Raw genomic sequence first — 19,546 nt, forward strand, 5'->3', positions numbered from 1 at the left:
TAGCCAACAGGGAATCCTGATTCACCACTGGCACAGTGGTGGAGCACAGACAGGGAGAACATGATCAAACTGAGAGGCGGCTAAGTCATTTTCTGCCCCACTTTGGGTCTTGTTGCTGGAGTGAGTTTCTTCGGCTGCTGCCAGGACCCTTCCACTCTTTTCGACTTGGATTTGTGTCCCATTTGGAGGTCAGCCTGCCTCACAGCTGCTGCCCTATAGCCAGCCCTAATCAAACACTGGTGGGAAGAACTGGGAAATTCAATATTTTTTGCTAATTTGAAGAGTTTTCTCCTTCTTTCAAGTATCGATTGGATGCTTAATCTGTGTACGTTTTTATACTGGGTCCTTAGGGCAGTGAAAAGGAAACATAAGGCCATCTCTCTAGAGAAGATGATGCCTGCTATTCCTCCTCCTCCTCCTCCTTCACCTCTTCCTCCTCCTTTTCCGCCTTCTTCCGGCTAGTCTGTGATAGAAGTTTTCCAAGGAGAGCAAAAGACGCAGCTTCTCCAGAGGTAGAGGCACATAGCCAGGTCTGTTTTACAACTTTCCAAAGCCTTAGGCGCTCTTTTGAAGGCCCATACACATTAGATCCAACCATAAAAATGCGTCCACATCCAACAGAAGTGTCACTTACCTATAATTATTTCAGCTGAATTAATGGCAGCTGACTAACATGATATTCAATTATGTAAAAGCACATAATTTAATTTCATTTTTATTTTGTTGGCTTCCTTTGGCATTTTGGAGCCAATTAATTCCTTTTTCCGCTTCTCAAACATATTTCAGGCCCTAGAAAAGCTTATAAACCCTGAACACTGTGCCCTGGGGCTTAAAGGACAAAACAGTTCTGGCTGTTGGGTTTAAATCTTAGCTCCATCTGTGATTTAGCTCTGTGAGTCTGACTAAGTTGTTTAAGCTCTCTGGCCTCAATCACCCCATTAGTCAACTGAACCCATTCAGATGCGCTTAGCAAGCTCTAAACCAGTGCTTTCCAAAGAGAAATAGCTCAATAACTATTTCTTTCTATTTTCTCATTCACAGTCTACAGTACTCTGAGCTAAATAGATCAAGGCTAAAAGGGGCCTACATGCGTATCATATCCCCTTCCTGTAAGTTCCAAGGCTTAGTCACTAAAGACCTCAAGTGGACTGTGCTGCAGGAACATTCTATGGGAAAGACAGATTTTTCTGAGAAACATTCTTGTGCTTCTGTTTCTTCATTCCTACTCTCACACTTCAAGCTTCATGCTTTGCATTTGGCAGCAAAAACAACAGAACTCTTCCGTACACAGGTACAGGAGCTTCAGTCCTTGGGATCCAAGTCTCAGGCCTCTTACATTCTTGTGTCTTGGTAGGGGGCTGCCGTGAGGATACAGAGAGTTATAAGAGAAGCCCATGGGTGGTCCTAGGCAACAAGAACTGGAACCAAATACAGGCATATCAGGACATCAGGGGTGCTGGAAGACCTGCAAACGGGCAGAGAGCAGCTGGCTTTACCAACCGATCAGCTTTTCTTGGTTGTTCTCCAACAGAGCAAAGCCAAATGACCAAATGCAGTTGACTGTTTTTCTTAGATGGAACAACTGTCATCCACAGAGCCATTGAATGCAATATGGATCAATCGCTTTGTTTTTTAATTACATTGAGCACTTATTTTTGGGTAGAACACCATCGTAGGGGCTATAGAGAGATCCAAATTCAGTGGTGAGTTTCCTATCCTCAAAGAGCCTACAGTCCCATGGTGCAAGTGGAAGTGGGAGTGGAAGGAAAGAATTGGGGTGTCACAGCAGGATATAGGCTATGCTGGTGGTACAGATTGTAGGTATCAAACACATTCAGAAGAAAAGTATTTCACTGGTGGATTGGAGAGTGAAGAAGAGCTTCACCTAGGAAAAGGAATTTGAGCTGTGCCTGGGAAACATTTCAGAGTAGCTGGGGAGAGGGATAAGAAAAGGAATTGGAGGTGTGAGGGGGAGGGAGAAAGACAGAGAGAACAAGCACAGGTACACAACATGTGTTTTTCCTGTTTCTTTGACTGCCAAGACATATGTAGAATCCAACTCGGAAACTCAGAGCCTGTCACAAAAAGAGCAAATCAGGAAGGACAGTGCTAAGCACTAAGAAGAGAGGCCTGGCGACTTCAAGGGCAGCTGCTTATCCCCACACGTCCTCACATCATCGGGCACCCACTCTTGCCAGGTGTGTCATTTAGGGCAGAGTTGACAAAGTTGGTTCTCAAAGCATGAAGCTCATTCTTGGTAATGCAGGGGAAGTTGATAAACGTCTGTGGTTAAAAGCAAGCAGCCGTAAAAGACTCAGATCAAAGGTGACCTGTACCTCATATGCCTCATGCCGGAACACCACAGCTAGGTTTCTCTCATGAGTTCCTGAAAGGAGTAACAATCACAGTGATTTGCACATACCCGTATGTGTGTCAAATATAGGTGATGGTGATGGTGATGATGATGGTAATAAAGATCCCATGATAAACATTTATTGAAGAGACCCTCATCATTGGTCCTATGTTAATTACTGGGAAGACAAAGGTAGGAAGGCTGGCTCATTCACCTCTACCTGCCCAGTGTCTTAGGTGACTCTTACTAGATAATTGCAAGGATAATTATGAAATCATTATCTTGGAAGAGTTTGAACAGTCTCCCAGTCCATTTCTCTGCCAATAGATTAGAGAAAGTGATTGTACGCGTGAGCAAAAATACTAACAAGCCTATTTTTTAAGAACTTCAAATATAGAAATATCACAATCCAGTAATTCATTACCCCCAAGAGCAAGAAATTCTAAATGTTCAACTGAAATCCATCTTAGATTCAGATCATGTACCTTTGTATAAAAATTCATTACAACTATTACTTTGGGGAGACACAATTAGGTAACAAAGAAGCCATAATTATCTTACTTTTTAATTAAAAAAGTGAACAACATAATTGATTCAGAAATAAGGCAGCATTGGTCATAATGGCATCATCTAAGGATATATTATAATACTACTTTAAAGTATATTCAGTGAATTGCATGTTGCAAAGTAGCACTACCATACTGGAAAAATCTATGGCAATGTGAATTAAGCAAGAATCACAAAGACATCTTTGTAGGGAAAAATTCTGGAGCAATGAAATTGAGTAGGGGTGAGGGGATGGGAGTGAACAAATGAAGGAGTCATCCTTAGCTGGGAGTACAGTCAGGTCATTGAGAGTTAGAGGAAAGTAAGCAGATCCTGGAAGGTGGGTAAATGTATAAGACTTCCAGAAGTTCTCTTCTGGTTGCTTTTATTTTCTGCATAAACTAAGAAGCAAGGTCATCTAGTTATCTATTGAGTGTGAAGATGGTGGAGGAGGTATTGGAGATTTGAGGAGTATATCTATCAGGCAGATTTGGAAATAAGAGGCAATATATTGATAACTGGCACAAGGAAGTTAGAGAAAACATCAAATAGTCATGTGGAAGAGTGAGAGAGCACATGGACGTGTGGGTAGCATTTTGGACCCAGCTGAGGTTAGTGGTCATACATTTAAAGTGAGCTTGGTCGGCAGGGTTGTATGTTTTTCTCCAGTTACACTCAGTAGTGCAGGTTTAAGCACAGAGCAAGTAGAGACTTGAATTTAACTGGGGTTGGGATTTTACCAGTTGACTATGACCAAGTCTTGTGCCAAAAGAGTGACTGAAAGAGGCAAAGGGCTGAGAGCACGGTCAAAATGAGTGATTGTAATGATTGGCCATGGGATTTACATGGAGTGAGAAGGAAAATAAGAACACGAGGACAGAGGACCTTAAACTGACTATAGGGTTTAGCAGGGATGGGGTCAGAGATTGCAGCAGTTGGAGTAGTCAACTCTGATATCTAGTCACCAATAACTATTGTCAACAGAAAATAAGCCAAACTCTGTAAAATAATTTTAAAGACATTTATTCTGAGCCAAATTTGAGGACCAAGTCCCAGAGCCACACCCAAGAATCCTTGAGCAAGTGGACTCGCTGTGGCTTGGTTACAGTTTGGTTTTATACATTTCAGGGAGACCAAGATTATAGGCAAAGTCATAAATCAATATGTGGAAGGCATACATTGGTTTGGCCCGAAAAGGTGGGCCATCTTGAAGCAAGGGCTTACAGGATATAGGGGGCGTTTTAAAGATCTTTTGACTTGTAATGATTAAAGACATGAAGCTTTGTCTAAAGGCTTGGAATGTTTTAAGATAAGGAGCTCTGTTAATCAGAGACACATGTATTTGTTGTTTAAATTGAGGACCTGCAGGTTTGTCTTGCATACCCTTAGGCCTGTTAATGGGTTACAAAGAATATCTCCAAGAAGGGAGGGGGGCAAGATGAAGCATGTCTGACTTCCCTCCTCATGGCAGGCAATTTAGTGTTAGGGTATCCCCTTGGCCAAGAGGGGTCCATTCAGTCAGCCGGTGGGGGGGAGCCTTAAGATTTTATTTTAGTTCACACTATTGATTTTTCCATTCCACATGAACCTCATCAATACTAAATTAATTTAATCATCTCCTAATTGATGTATCTGATTCCAATCCAGCCTGGAGAATGGTGAATTTTTTAATGGGAAGAGTGGCCCATTTGGGGTGTAGGATGAGGTGGGAATGAAGAAAGGTGGGTTGAAGTTTAGACTCCTAATGTGTGGTTTAGTGAGGAAGCAGTCAAGAGGAAATATTCAAAATAGAATAAAACATTTGATGAGAAGCTGATACCACCTCCTGAAAGAGGCAGCCTTGCAAGAAATAACAGGAAAATTTCTAATCCTACAATTTTCCCAGTGGCCGGGGGGAGGCTCATGCCTATAATCCTAACACTCTGGGAGGCCAAGGCAGGAGGATTGCTTGAGCTCAGGAGTTTGAGACCAGCCTGAGCAAGAGTGAGATCCTGTCTCTACTAAAAACAGAAAAAATTAGCCGGGCATGGTGGCCCATGCCTGTAGTCCCAGCTACTCGAGAGGCTGAGATAGGAGGATCGCTTGAGCCCAGAAGTTGGAGGTTGCTGTGAGCTAGGCTGACGCCACGGCACTCTAGCCTGGGCAACAGAGAGAGACTCTGTCTCAAAATAAGTAAATAAATAAATGAGATACTATTAAAAAAAAAAGAAAACAATTTCCCCAGTAACAGTTAAAGAACAATTCTCTCACTCACAGGTACCCTGCAGGAGTTCTGTTTTGCACAACTTCTGAAAAGAGCTGAATGGACGGAAAAGAGATGTAAACCTCTCTCTTTCAAAATTGTTTTTTGAGAATCTGCTTTTACAGAGTTCCTGGGTAAACAGCAGGAAAATGAGTTCCAGGCCTCAACCATCTCTTAAGGGCAGAGTCACATCTCCTGTGATAATCCCTTCTCCAAGGAAAGGCAGGAAATTAACTCTTGGACTTTGACATCCTGCTGCTGCTTTTGTTATTAACTGACAGCCATCACTATTTTTTTTCTCTTCATCCCCCTTAAAATCAGGGAGCCACTTGGCCTCACTGCTGGCATCTCCCTTCTCTTTCTTTGGGGTGCCATGCCATCTCCCTGCTCTCTTCCCACCGCCCTTTCCTTTCTCTCTTTCACTCTCTCATTCTCTCTCTCTCCCTTAGGAAGGTAAAATAAACTTTTGTTGCTTTTTTATATCCACATCTCTGCGTGAGTTATCTTCCCCCATCATGCCATGAGCACCAACTAAGCTGTCCAACCTAACACCCCCTGTAATAGTAACTTGCATGTAACAGGTAGTTGTGAATATGTTTGAAGAATGAAATTAAATGGGATAAATGTATGGTGTTCTCAACATGAGGAAATAATTGAAGAGACATGATTTTCCTGAGGGAGAGAGTAAGAAGTATGGTAGTGGCAGTGGAAATGGCTCAAATGGATGGATTTGAGAAATACTAAGAATAAAATCAGCCAGGCACAATGGCTCAAGCCTGTAATCCTAGCACTCTGGGAGGCTGAGGCGGGAAGATCACTTGAGTTCAGGAGTTCAAGACCAGCCTGAGCAAAAGCAAGACCCCATCTCTGCTAAAAAAAAAAACAAAAAGAAAAAAGAAAAATCAGCCAGGCATGGTGGCGTGTGCCTGTAGTCCCAGCTATCTGGGATGCTAAGGCAGGAGGATCACTTGAGCCCAGGAGTTTGAGGTTGCAGTGAGCCATGATGATGCCACTGCACTCTACCCAGAGCAACAGAGCCAAGACCCTGTCTCAAAAGAAAAAAAAAAGAATAAAATCAATAGGACTTGGCAAGGCATGGTGGCTCATACCTGTAAATGCAGCACTTTGAGAGGCCAAGGTAGGAGGATCACTTGAGGCTGGAGTTTGAGACCAGCCTGGGCAACATAGAAAGACCCCACCTCTACTAAACATTAGCCAGGCACAGTGGTGTGCACATGTAGTCCCAGCTACTTGGGAGGCTGAGGTGGGAAAAATCTCTTGAGCCCAGGAGCTCTAGGCTGCAATGAGCTATGATCACACCACTGCACTCCAGCCTGGGTGACAGAGCAAGACCCTGTCTCAAAAAAAAAAAAAAAATCAACAGGACTTGATAGGGTGGTCGGGAAGAAGGAAGCAGGAGTGGAAAGAGGCAAGGATGGCTCCAAGATTCTGGTCAACGGGGTAGATGGCAATGTCCTTCAATAAGATAAGGAATGGAAGAAAGAACAATAATAGGTCAGGGGCCAGTGGAAGTAGTTAACTTTGCATATGTTGATTTTGAGGTATCTGTGGGATACCCAAGTGGAGATGTCTAACAAGGAAATGGAGAAATGAGCCTGAAGCTCAGCAGAGGTCTGACCTTGAGGATCTTAGGAGAATAAAGTCCCTCAGGCAAAAGCAGGTGGGATCCAAAGCATGGCATGGACATGTGAGCAATTATCAGAAGCCATGAGTTCATTGGCAGCTCCTCAAATGAAGTTACAGAGTGAAAGGATCTGACAGCTTAAGACTGAACCCTGCACAACTCTCATGTGCAAGGATCAAAAGGAAGACAAGAGCCCATGAAAGAAAGAGCAACCAAAGGTGTGCAAAGAAAAACTGGAAGAGATGCCAATGGAATAGAGAACTTAAAGAAGGAGGAAATGGTCAGCTGAATCGAATGCCAAGAAATGTCACATAAGCTGTAACCTGAAAAGCATCTGTTAGCTATGACAAAGCAAAGCATTGAGCCCTACAGGGAGTTCTTTGGAGCTACCACTCCGAAGGCCACTCTACCAAGGCAAAAATCAGATGAGAATGGACCGAGGCACTAATGGAAGAGCGGGAAGTGGAAGACACAAGAAAAGGCTCTTTCCAAGTGGCTTGGCTATAAAAAGGAAGGCGATAGAGTAATAGCCACAGGAACTTATTACTTATATGTAGACGTTTGGATTTGTCTCTCGAAAACTGAAATGCTTTGCGCATGTTCATAAACTGGGAGGAAATGGTCAGAGGTTGAAGATACAGGAGAAAGTTCAGGAAAGTAAGATTCCTCAGGCAAAGGCAGGGGGATCAAATGCACAGAGAGATATTCCCGTCTTACCCTGCTGGAAGGAGCACAGGATGGTTTTGGTGGAGGTTTATGTCAGCCACACTTATTGAAAGACACATCTGTACACTGAAAGGTCAGACAAAAAAAAAAAAAAGAAAGAAAAATAAAGATTTTTCCTCCACTTTCTCATTGCCTGTTTCTGGGCATTCTGGTTTCTGTCTCTATTGCTTTGCTGAAACTGCACTTTCCAAAGCCTCACATAACCTCCCAATTTCAAATTTAGTGGTATCTTCTCAGTTTTCTTCTTCTAAACCTCTGCGTGACATTAACCTTGTTGAACACCTCTCCTTCCTAAAACTCTCTTTTTCTTTGATTTCTGTGACACCAACATTCCACCCCATCTCCCTATTCATTTTTTCTATCTCTACATTGGTTTCACTTCTTTGTCTTCATCCCTAAATGTGGACATGCTCCCCGAATCTGTGGCTTCCGCTGTCATCTGTATAAACATAGCAGTCAAAGCTACTTTCAATCCTAGTACGTGGCTTCAACTGTCCAGGACTCTACTGTTTAGGCCTCTATCCCAAGATGTTTGTTAAAAATGAAGCAGATCAGCCAGAACCACTGGGCACTGTGAATAGCACCAAATCAGTAGGAGAATGGGAAGGATCTGAAGTTTCCAGTACAGGACTGTGATCGAGTGACTGTGGCATGAGTATGAAAGCCAGGGAAACGCGGTATCAGCTGGGGTGGGTTCAGAATGAAGATGAACGCCAATGCACCAGGAGAGGAGAAGAAGGCAAAAGGGAGGCTTGCTATTAAAGAAGGATAAAACTGGAACCAGATTACCCATAAAGGACACGTGACATGGTACCATATGTTCTGTGACGAGAGGCTAATAGGTACGCTCACAAGATCAGGACAAGGTGACAGAAAAAGACAGGTGAAAAGTCAACTTTTCTGATAAAGGCATCATCTAAGATGGACCTGCTAGGACACAGGATCAGCCGCTTAGGCATGCAGGCCCCAAGCCCAGCCCCTAAATGAAGGAACAGAGCTCTTCAGTGTCACAAATGCTTAAATCCATATAGTGAGATACCTTTAAACACCCACCAAAGTAACGAAACTTTAAAAACTGATCTTACCAAATTTTGGCAAAAATGTGGAAGCAACTGGAACCCTCACACATTTCTGGCAAAAATGCAAAGGGATACTGTCTATTAAACAAAGTTTGTGGAAGGCCGTTGTTTTGGACTCGCCTCCAGCACTAGGCCCCAGCAGACCAGTCCAAACCAGAATGGAGTCACACGTGCTAAGTGCCACATGATCAAGCTGAACTTATAAATGGGCCAGATTTCCTAACAAAAAAAGGAGAGTCCAGTCAGCCTGAGCCAATGTCATAAGGAAGTCCCCTCTGTTTTAAACCTATAAGGAGAGTAACTCTGAAATGACCAATCTAATTTTGTTCTCTGTTTCTGTTTTCTTTAGCCCTTTTCTGCCTAGAAAGCCCACTCTTCTGCTCAGCTCATCAGAACACTCATTCTATTTTATTGAATTGGATGAATCACAAATAAATGCCAATTAAAGTTTTTAAAATAAATGCTCATCAACTGGTGCATGAACAAATAAATTTTAGCATACCCATACAATGGAGTGTTATTTAATAATAAAAAAGTACAAACCACTGACACATAGCATGAAATAAAGCTTAAAGACATAATGCTACAGCAAAAGAAGCCAATTGCTAGAGAATACTTCAAACTACCTGCTGCCGAAATTTTAGCAAAAGCCCTGTGTTAAAAAAAATTATGTTTATATTTGAACCATATAGTCAGTCTACCATTTCACTGTATCAGTGATGAGCATATGATTTTGCCCAAAGGCAAGTTCCAGAGAAGAAAAAGAAAAATATTTGCAGAGTACAGTCTATGTCATAAATTATATATACTTTTCCTATCAGAAAGTGCAGTATCAACAACTGGGCTTTAGCATTAATTTAATATTTCTTTAACCAAGGGTTTCAGATTATATGCCAAAGTTTCTGCAGCAACAGGAGAAGCACATAGTACAGTATCTGGTTTCACCTTTTTGCCCTTGAATAGATGCTGTTAAGTATTCATGAAACTCTTTACTGTCCCACATAACCCAGACTCTATCTCTGTGTTATGTCCAAGTTGACTCCCGCAAACCCCCATGTCTCTCACCTTGGTCGACCTTGTGTCTCAGCAAGCTATGTGGTTAACCAAACTGTCTACAGACTTCTTGATTAATTGATGGCTCACCATAGTGATGTTCATCACAATAATATAATAACCCTGTTCTCAGACCCAGACAGTAAAAAGATAGAAAAAAATATGCTCTTTCTTCATTGCAGGGAAGTAGAAATTCTCACCTTGAATAAAAACATGGGTGAGTTAAGCACAACCAGAGAGAGCTCCTCCAATTCCATTCTCTTTGGAGACTCTTCTTCCTTTTAGACCCTTTGTCTGTTCTCAGCATCAGTCTCAAGATGAGGGTTAAAGAAAAATTAAACAGAACAAACTTTACTTCTAGAAAAAGTGAAATATTTTACCGTCATTGGTGACTCAACCTGGAATACTCCTGAGTTGTTACTGTAGTTTCAAATTTTCTAAATGTCTTCAAACATTGCCAGATTAACAAGTCTAAATAAGTTCTAAGCAAAAAAGAAAGAAAAATTGGAAGGAAGTGAGGATGGAAGGAAGTGAGGAAGAAAGGAAGGAAGAAAGGAAGGAAGGAAGGGAGGGAGGGAAGGAGTAAGGTTGATTCTATGGAGAAACTGCTGCTCAACATACATGCTATTTCTAAATGTTCATTTCGGATCACTCTTAAATGCCCTGAAATGAGTTTTCAGCATATCATATCTGAAAGAACTAAGATAAGACAGGAGTCTGTGCATGTGCTAAATTCTCAGATGTGGCTTAAAGAATCAATGAGCTTAATCACCTCTATTTATGTGAGCAACACATATTAGAAAACTGGGTCTGTCCACCTTAACCATAAACATGACTCAGCTACACCACACTCTCATCTCTATTCAGATCAGCAGCCATCAACTATAAAGGGCAAACTTCAGGGATGTGTATTGTGCCTCATTTCACAGAGCTATTTTTAATGGACGAGTGCATGTGATTGACTGTATATTGTTTTTATAGCATATAAACATAACATGTCTAAACAATGTAAACATAAAATAGACAAATATATAAAGTTGAGGTAAATGCTTTTACTAAAACATGTATTAAATTCATCAATATCTCTCAGTGTCTCACAAAAAGGCCATGAGTCCCGGATATTTTGTCTCTTGACTAAATTTAGGAACATCTGTCTCAGCAACCCCTGTGTCTACTGTGCCAATTTTTTTCCATTCTCTTCCAGACCTCAACTCCACCCTCATTTTCTTCCTGCTCCCCAGAAGACCTCGCTGAACCAAAGGCCTCCGCCATCCACACTTATCCTCAGTTCACGACCCTCCTTTCTGCCTCAGAGGCTCCCTTCCCTTGTGTCTGCCACCCCCACCCGCTGCCACCTCCTAAAACCATTCATTATTTCCTTTCCTTCTTGGTAGCTTTCATCTCCTCTTCTCTGTGGGATCTCAGTGCTGTAAAAAACATTTTATCTATTAAAGATGCCCCAAAGATAAACTCCCAGGGAAATCTTTATCCAGCACAAATGTGTATGACAATTTTTGAGAAAAATGACCTGAAGAATTGGTGCCCTTCGTCTCTGTTTACAGCCTCTCCCACAAGATCAAGCAGCAGCCCACTCCAAAACATGAGGACAAGGGGGACCTGGCCACCCCTCTTCTTACAGGCTGCTGTGAGAGTGTGCTCAGGCTTAGTCTTCTCAGGTCTCAGGAGACTCTGGGAGCTACATTGTCAATGCTCACATTGTCCTGGTCACCTCCCTGTGCAGATGAGGACAGCTGCTGGGTCCTTTACCAAAACCAAAGAAAACACTTGTTCTCTTCAAAGGCTGAGTCTCCGTGCTTTGTCGTAGAGCATCATTTTCAATCCTATGGAAATTGCTGCAGCCACTATTGCATCTTTCATAGATGGATGTGATGAACAAGTGATCAGAATCTGTCACCTCTACCTCTTCACCTCTCTTTGCCTCCTAAACCCTTGCATTTGGCTTCTACAACAAAAATTCAATGAAAATCAACCTTTGCAGAATCATCTTCTAATTGTTCCTTGAAGAACAGCTCCACTCTTGGTTTCCCCAACATTTTGCTATTCTGGTTCTCTTTTACTTCCACATTGGTCTCCTCTGAAAGCCCCTCTTCCTTCCTTAAGAAAATATTCCCCAAGCAGTTGTCCTCAAATCAGCTTTAGTGAAATGACACATATTGGCTCATGTAACTAGGGAGAGGAAGGGCTTCAGGAACCAAGGAAGGCCCAGGAACTGAAACTGAACTCTCTACGTACCTGGACTCTTCCTCTCTATGTCCATCTCTCAGTTCTGCTTACCTCTGCCTCTGGAATGTTGATCTCATCCCCTCTTCCTGCAAAAAAAACCTTGCTTATATGATAGGGAATGTGGCCATATGCAGATTCAGCTATAAACTTTCAATGAAAAGAGACAGCTTTCTTCTTCCTTTTTGACTGAGACTCCAGGTGGTTCCAGTGTCTTGATGCTGCCCACAGATACCAGTGGCATTTGTGCAGAGGACTTCCAATAAAAATATTGTTGTATCTCTGAGAAAATCCTAGTAGAGTTAGGTAGGTGACAAAATTGGTCACCTTGCAGGGAGCTCAATGGACATTGGAAGCAGCGATGATGCCTGATGGATAGGAAGACTCAGGCCTCCATAAAGAAGCCATCCTTCACACATCCATGAGAATCACATCCCAGGCTTGCCAGAAACAGCCATTTTCCAAACTGGCATTGCCTGTATACCTGGGAACATGCAGGAAAACTGGAAGAATGAATGAGAACAAATTTAAAAAGAGCCATAACTTATAAAGACTTCCTTGTAGATATCAGTGATTGTTGTTTGGGGTTCCTTGCTCAGGAGAAGCCCCAGGTGAAGTTGTAAAGTCAGAGAAGATTGTCTTTGGTGTCCTACCCTCTTCCTTTCATTTCTCTTTTCCTCATTTTCCAGGCAGCCAATGACTCCATGATGCCTTTCATCTTGCCAAGGACCACATACCCAAGGTCTCCAAAACCAAACTTACTCTCTCTAATTCCTTTCTCAAAATGAAATTCCGTTTTACAATGGAATAATCTTAGTTGGTAGTGAGGAAAAATCATCTCATAAACTAATTCACATTAAGGTATGGGTGCCTAATATACTCTTTCCCTGATTTGTGGTTCTGGATCACAGATCATATTGACCCAATCACCAAGTATAACCTAAGGACTCCAAAATTTCTATTTCTGGACTTTACCTTCATCCCCTTCCTACAAAGCTGGACCAATATATCCAATTACCCATGGGCACCTTGAATCACCATAATTAACATCTAAACTCATGGTCTACCCTACCTAGAAAATGCTTGTCCTCAAACAGCGCCATCTTGGTTTTGAGCAGAGGCATCCAACCATTAGGCCTATCAGACCCTGGAACCTTTTCCCAAATTCCTCCCTCTTTAACTTCTCCGTACCTCCTACCCCTACCTCAGATACAAGCAATTTCCAAATCCTAGCGATTCAATCCTTTCTCTGTCCCCCATCCCCTCTGATGTTTCAGGACTTCAGTATTTCTTGCTTGGGTTTTAACAATAGCTCTCAACCATGGCATCTCCACACCATACCAGCCCTATCAAATCTGATCGAATCTCACACTGTTGCCAGAGTGAGCTCCCTAAAATGCAAATTTGATCATTTCAGTCCCTTGCCTAAAATCTTGAAATGGATCTTCATTATCTGGAGAAGGAAATCCAAATTCCTTAAGATGACACACAAGGCCCTTCATATTTTGGTCCCTATTTGTCTCTTCAGTCACATGTTCTGCTGCCCCCCTCACTGTCCTTCATGCTTCTTCTACACCAACCATTCATATTTTTGAACATGACATGCTGTTCTGTGCCACCATACCCATGCATGCACTGTGTTTTCCGTCCAAAAGCCCTCTCCTTCCTGGTCTTCCTGCTAAACTCCTATCCATCCTTTAGGTGCAACACCATCACCTCCTCTGGGAACCCTTCTAGGACCAACCATCTATCACAGAACAACTCAGTTGCACTTTATTTTATCTTGACTTTGTACTTTATTTACATTGTTGCATTTATCACACTGTATTGGAACTGTTTGCAGTGGAGTGTAAAAGAAGAGAATTCTATTTAAAACTACAACCAACTGTAATTACTTTTGCCTTAAGGAGTAATTAAGTAATTTTACATACACTTCTACTCTGAGGCATAATTTTTCCCCAGAGTAGAAGTGTGTGCAAAATACTTTTAAAAGCAGTATTTGATGCAAAAGGTAAGGTCACCAGGACCTGTTTTAGCAGACAACAGAAAAACAGAGATAGCTAAACCATACTGCAAAGAGAAGGTACTAGAATGTGGTGAGGGGCAAGGGGGACTGGGTGAGAGCTGAGAAGAGAGAAGAGATGGAGTCAGGGGCAGAGCTACTCAGAGATAGGCAGGGAGCCTGTGGAGAATTGTTTACCCCTGAGAATCCCTCAATGCCAGGGATGGCTGAAAAATGAGTAAGAACAAGAATATCTACTATGGAGTGTGGAATTAATTGAACCGTGGCACAGCTAGGTACTTCCTTCTGTCACTCCATCTCTTCAGGGGCATCTGCCACACACACACACACACACACACACACACACACACATGCCCAGTGTGCTTTCTTCACAAGGCAAAGCACTCAGGCCAGCTCAGGGCAGAGCCGCCTCGCAGGAGGTGGGCCACGACAGCAGAAGGTCAGGACTGCAGAGCCTTGAGAAGCCAGGGCGCTAGAAGAAAGTCAAGATCCCCCTGAGGAACCCCACAGGTATGGGGGAGGGCCCAGCGGGTTGTCGGAACCAATTATTGCCTAAATTTCAATTGTCATGATGACCCCAGCTGACAGGGGTTAGGTTCGCTGACTTTCTTTCTGTCTCCCCTTCTAGAACATGAGCACCATAAGGGAAAGAATGGTGCCTTATTGAACTTGGATTCCCCTTTGGCTACCAGGGTTCTACACTCTTAAAAGGAAGGTGTTCAAAGAATGTCTAGAAAACTGAATCTGCCTTGCCAGGTTAACGTGTCAACCTCCCAGAAGTGTGCATTTTTCCCACAAAAGCCCTCAAACATGATGTTTTGAAAGAGAGTATTTCAGCAGAGCACAAAGATACATTTTCGAGGCAGAGTTTCCTCCCAGCACCTCCTAAGTCACACTGCATAGAAAACGGCCTGTTTGCTAAGCTTGAGACCCAGCTGTAGCTGACACTCCTGGAGCCACACACAGATGGGAACAAGGAGTGAGAGGTGCTTGGGAGGAGGCAAGTGGAAGAGGCAAGTTTTCCTAAAGACATGAAACAGCGTGCCCACAAAGACAAATAATTACCGCTCGATCATTTTACCTTATTGCCCTTTCGTGTATCAAATTCAAGGAGTTTGATGAAGACAAAGGATTTCAAGTAATCTTTATATGACATATGGTTGTCGTGCAATGTTTACTTTTATGCACTTAACCTTGAACTGCTACCAATAGAATGGAGGTCATTTTGGAGGCTAAAAATGTAGGTCAGGCATCTCAGTTTAAGTGCGTGGAAGGAGCGCTCCGCTGACACTGACTTCCTTCCCCTGGGGTTACTGTAAAAAATGGCCTGTTTGGGTCAGATTGTAAGAAGGCAGCTTTGGGCCCCAGCATGCTCTTCGTTGTCTCCCACACGGGGTGCGCAGCAGTCAAACTGAAAGAGCATCCTTCCTGCTCCCTCTCAGAATCCACCGCACGGGTGAGTCAGAAACATTTCGCAGCCTGCACATCCTGCAAAAGGAGGAAAGACGTCGTTCAGCTGGCTGGCCGCTGGACAAAGCAAACTGTCTGGAATAGACGAGCTGAATTGAATTGGGGTCTGAACACAATGAACCTGAATTACTGCTCTGCAGCAGGGGACGTTGACGCAGACTTGACAAACAGGCAGATCGTGCCTAATAATGAATGGCTAGAGTGAATGCTCTCCCAGACTGAAAACAGGATGCTTAGGCTAATCAAATATCCAATTTGATGAAGAGTTATCCATGCAAGAAAGATTTTCCAAAAAGAGAAACACACTCAGATACACATAGCATACTATCAATATTAGTTTCCTATCGCTACAGGAACCAATTACCACAAACTTGGCAGCTTAAAACACATTTTTACAGTTCACTGGGCCGAGATCCAGGTGTCAGCGGGGCCGTGCTCCCTCTGGAGGCTCTAGGGCAGAATCGTGTTTTGCCTTTTCCAGCTTCTACAGCTGCAATCCTTGCATTCCTTGGCTTGTAGCCCCTTCCTCCGTCTTCAAAGCTGGCTGTGCAGCAGCGTTTCCATCCTCACGTTGCCTTCTGTCCCGTGGTCAAATCTCCCTTTGCCTCCCTCGCGCAAGGAGCCTTGTGATACACTCAGGGCCCACCTAGAGAATTCAGCATAATCTCATCTCAAAATCCTTGATTTAATCATATCTGCAAGGTCCCTTTTGCCATATAAGGCAACATTCCCAGATTCCAAAGATTAGGATGCAGACATCTTTGGGGACCATTATTCAGCCTAGCACATGGTGCAAGAAAGACTTTTGAAGAAGGAAATTAGAGACACGTAGGGCTCTAATGCAACGGAGCATAATAGTCTCTTGACTATACAGAGAACAATATCTAAGGTCGTTATCGTTCCAAACATCACCATATTCATCATGTTCTATCAGCACAGCAATGCTCGATAATGCAGAGTTTGAAACCAGCGGCTCAGCTCTATTTGCCTTCAGAGTAAATTATGAGATATGGGCTTGTTTCTCATTCGGTGCCTTGGTGCAAATAATAGAATTTGAAAATCTGCATTTCCAGGAGGCAAGCATTTTTCTGCCTTGCAGGAAATGGGTCTTGAAACCCCCTATTCTTTTTTCTGAGAAATGCAGATATTTGGGCCCCTTAATTATGCAAATATAAAGTGGGGCCACTTGGAAAGCTGTGGTTCTTGGGGATTAAGTTGCTTTTTGTAAAAGGTGATGTGAAAGGTCATGTATATATACAGTAGGCAGAGTTGCAACTCTGAAAACTATATCGTTTGTGGAAAAACGCCTTTCTAAATATCAATATACCGTGCTACTGTGCATGTATGGTTGCTTGTTATTGAAGAGGTGTATGCTTGTGGGGTTTTTTTAGTTGTTGAGATAGCCAAAAATACAACACAGGTATAAAGGCACAATATTCAACTCCTGCTGGATGACAGAACAAAAAGTGGAATTGGATTAGGCATAATCCAGCTCACTGACAAATTTAAGGCTGAGTGAACATTTCGAAAATGTAACAATGCTGAGCTCTTGCAGCCTAAAATAGTTGTTCTTGGGGCCTGATGGGATTATTATTGCCATATAATAAATCATCCCAAAAGTTCCTGCTGTAAAACCATAACCGTTTCATTTCGATCACAAAACTGCAGGAGGGCTTCAGCCGGGCAGGTGTCTGGAGCTCTCACGAGCAGGCTGGCTGCGTGGGCACGCAGCCCGTGCAGTGGCACAGAGCCATTCACTTTAAAGAGCCCCACACTTATTTTAATCCTCTGTGTGACATTCTTAATTTTTTAATAAAAGGCCTCACAGTTTAATTTTGCACTGGGCCCCACAGATTATGTAGCTGGTCCTGCTCGTGAGGTTGCATTCAGATATTGGCTGGAGCTTCATCAGTTGAAGTCTCGGCGAGGCTGGATGTCCAAGACAGCGTCTTGATGTGGCTGGTGGTGATGCTGGCTGTCGGCTGGGAACTCATGAGAGACTGTCAACCAGAGCACCTACACATGACCTTCCCAGCATGCTGTTCTCAGGGGAGTTGGGCTTCTTGAGTGGCAGTTGGCTTCCCCAGAGTGAGCATCCACAGAGAACAAGATGGAAATTACATAGACTTTTGTGACCTAGCCTTGCAAATCATAGAGCCTAACAGAAATCACCAGGGTTCTACCTGCAGGTGGCTGCATGGGGCAGGGATTGGTTGCCCAGAACCGGACAGTTGGCCAAGGTGGTGAACAACTTCAGGAAAGATTTGAGGGAAATGAGGATGTTTCTTAGAGATTCCCAGAAAACCCTAGGGCAGAGGGCCTAGTAAAGAACTGGATTTCCTACAGACAAGCAAGATGAAGGCCATCATAATTTGACGTATTTGTGGAAGCTGGCAAACCCAAGGATATATTATTGGTTACATTCTAATGACCTGTCCATACAGCTTAAGATTCCATAATTGTATGACTAAGCACATACTGAAATTAACATGCTCTCCCTGCTCACTCACAGAAAGAATGACCCTCCAAGAAGAGCCCATGGTTCAGAGACTCCAGTACAGGCAGGCGATTTGTGGTGGATCTCCTACAAAGACACAATGGAACTTGGTGGTAAAATGCAGGAGTCTACCACCATATGATTATTATAACCTTAGGAAAGATACTAATTCAATCTGTGCCTCAATTTTCTCATCTGCACAATGAGACTATTTAATATTTCCTACCTCCTAGACTTTTATGATGATTAAATGAGTGAATGCATGTAAAGTTAGAAGTGTCTATTGTAACCATTGAACAAGTGTCAGCTTTCATCACAAAGGGTTTCAGTACTAATGAGAATAATGGAGAATCCTTTGGTATTCACCTACTGTACAGTAGGAGTAATTAACATCATTGCTTCACCCAGTAAAACTCCCTTTCATATGATAAGAACTACAATTCATCCAAATTCTTAAAATTAAGTAATTGGCTTGGCATGGTGGCTCACGCCTATAATCCTAGCAATTTGGGAGGCCAAGGCAAGAGGATTGCTTAAGGCCAGGAGTTCAAGACCAGCTTGAACAATATAGCAAGATCCTGTCTCTACAAAAAAATAGAAAAACTAGCCAGGCATGGTAGTGCACGTCTATAGTCCCAGCTCCTCAGGAAACTGAGGCAGGAGGATCACTTAAGCTCAGGAGCTGGAAATTACTGTGAGCTGTGATGATGCCTGGGCAACAGAGTAAGACGTTGTCTCAAAAAAAATTTTTTTTTCAAATAATTGTAGTTAATAGATCTCACAAAGCTAAGCAACATAGATCCAAAAGAGAAGATTTGGGGTTTTCTTTGTACTTCATTCTATTTTCTATGCATTTTCATGTACAGTAACCTGAAGTTTGGCATCATATGCAGACACAGCCAACATCAAGAAGCAGAAGCAAACCTTGTTTCTTAATGGATCTCACTTGGGGTTTGAGGCGACCGCAGAAGGCAATCAGGCACTTGACAAGTGGTCTGTGGGAAATCTAGGTCTTTTTTCTCTTAGATGTTGAGAAGCCCAGGAATGTGGAATCAGCAGATGCCTAAGACCCAGGAAACTCTTGCCTGGTGGATTAATATCTTAAGAATACTAAGCACTTTTCCATGAGCATGGTGTCCCTTCCAAAGGGGACAGTCACACTCAGACCCCACTCCAATATTCAGCACACACAGCCCATCCAAGCTGTCCCTCCCAGAGTTGGTTTCCAGTCAAAGCCATGAGAATGTGGTTATGGGAAATGGTTACGGGGCTTCTGGTGTTGTCACCACCATAAACAAGGGTTTGTCCATACAAAGGGCTGTGGTGTGTCACCTACAGATAGCATGTAAGGAAACCACAGAGGTAAGCCAGTGGAGTCAGAAGTCTCTGAATTTTTTCACAGCCACAACCCCAGACCAACTCATAAATCCACATTTGCCTAATGCATTCAATTACTTGACTTTGAAAACAAGAATTGAAAGGGAGGAGCACTGATCCACAGGCCTGCATGATCAGGGAGACTACTAAGAGCTAGTTGGAGCTGGGAACTGCTCTAAATGCCTTACGTATATGATTTCTTTTAATTCACTTCACAATCCTATGAAGTAGATATTACTATCATCCCATTTTATAGTTGAGGAAACTGAGACTCAGAGAAATTAAGTAACTTGT

This window comes from Eulemur rufifrons, chromosome 15 (assembly GCF_041146395.1).
Source record: "Eulemur rufifrons isolate Redbay chromosome 15, OSU_ERuf_1, whole genome shotgun sequence".
In the NCBI taxonomy this organism is placed as follows: domain Eukaryota; kingdom Metazoa; phylum Chordata; class Mammalia; order Primates; family Lemuridae; genus Eulemur; species Eulemur rufifrons.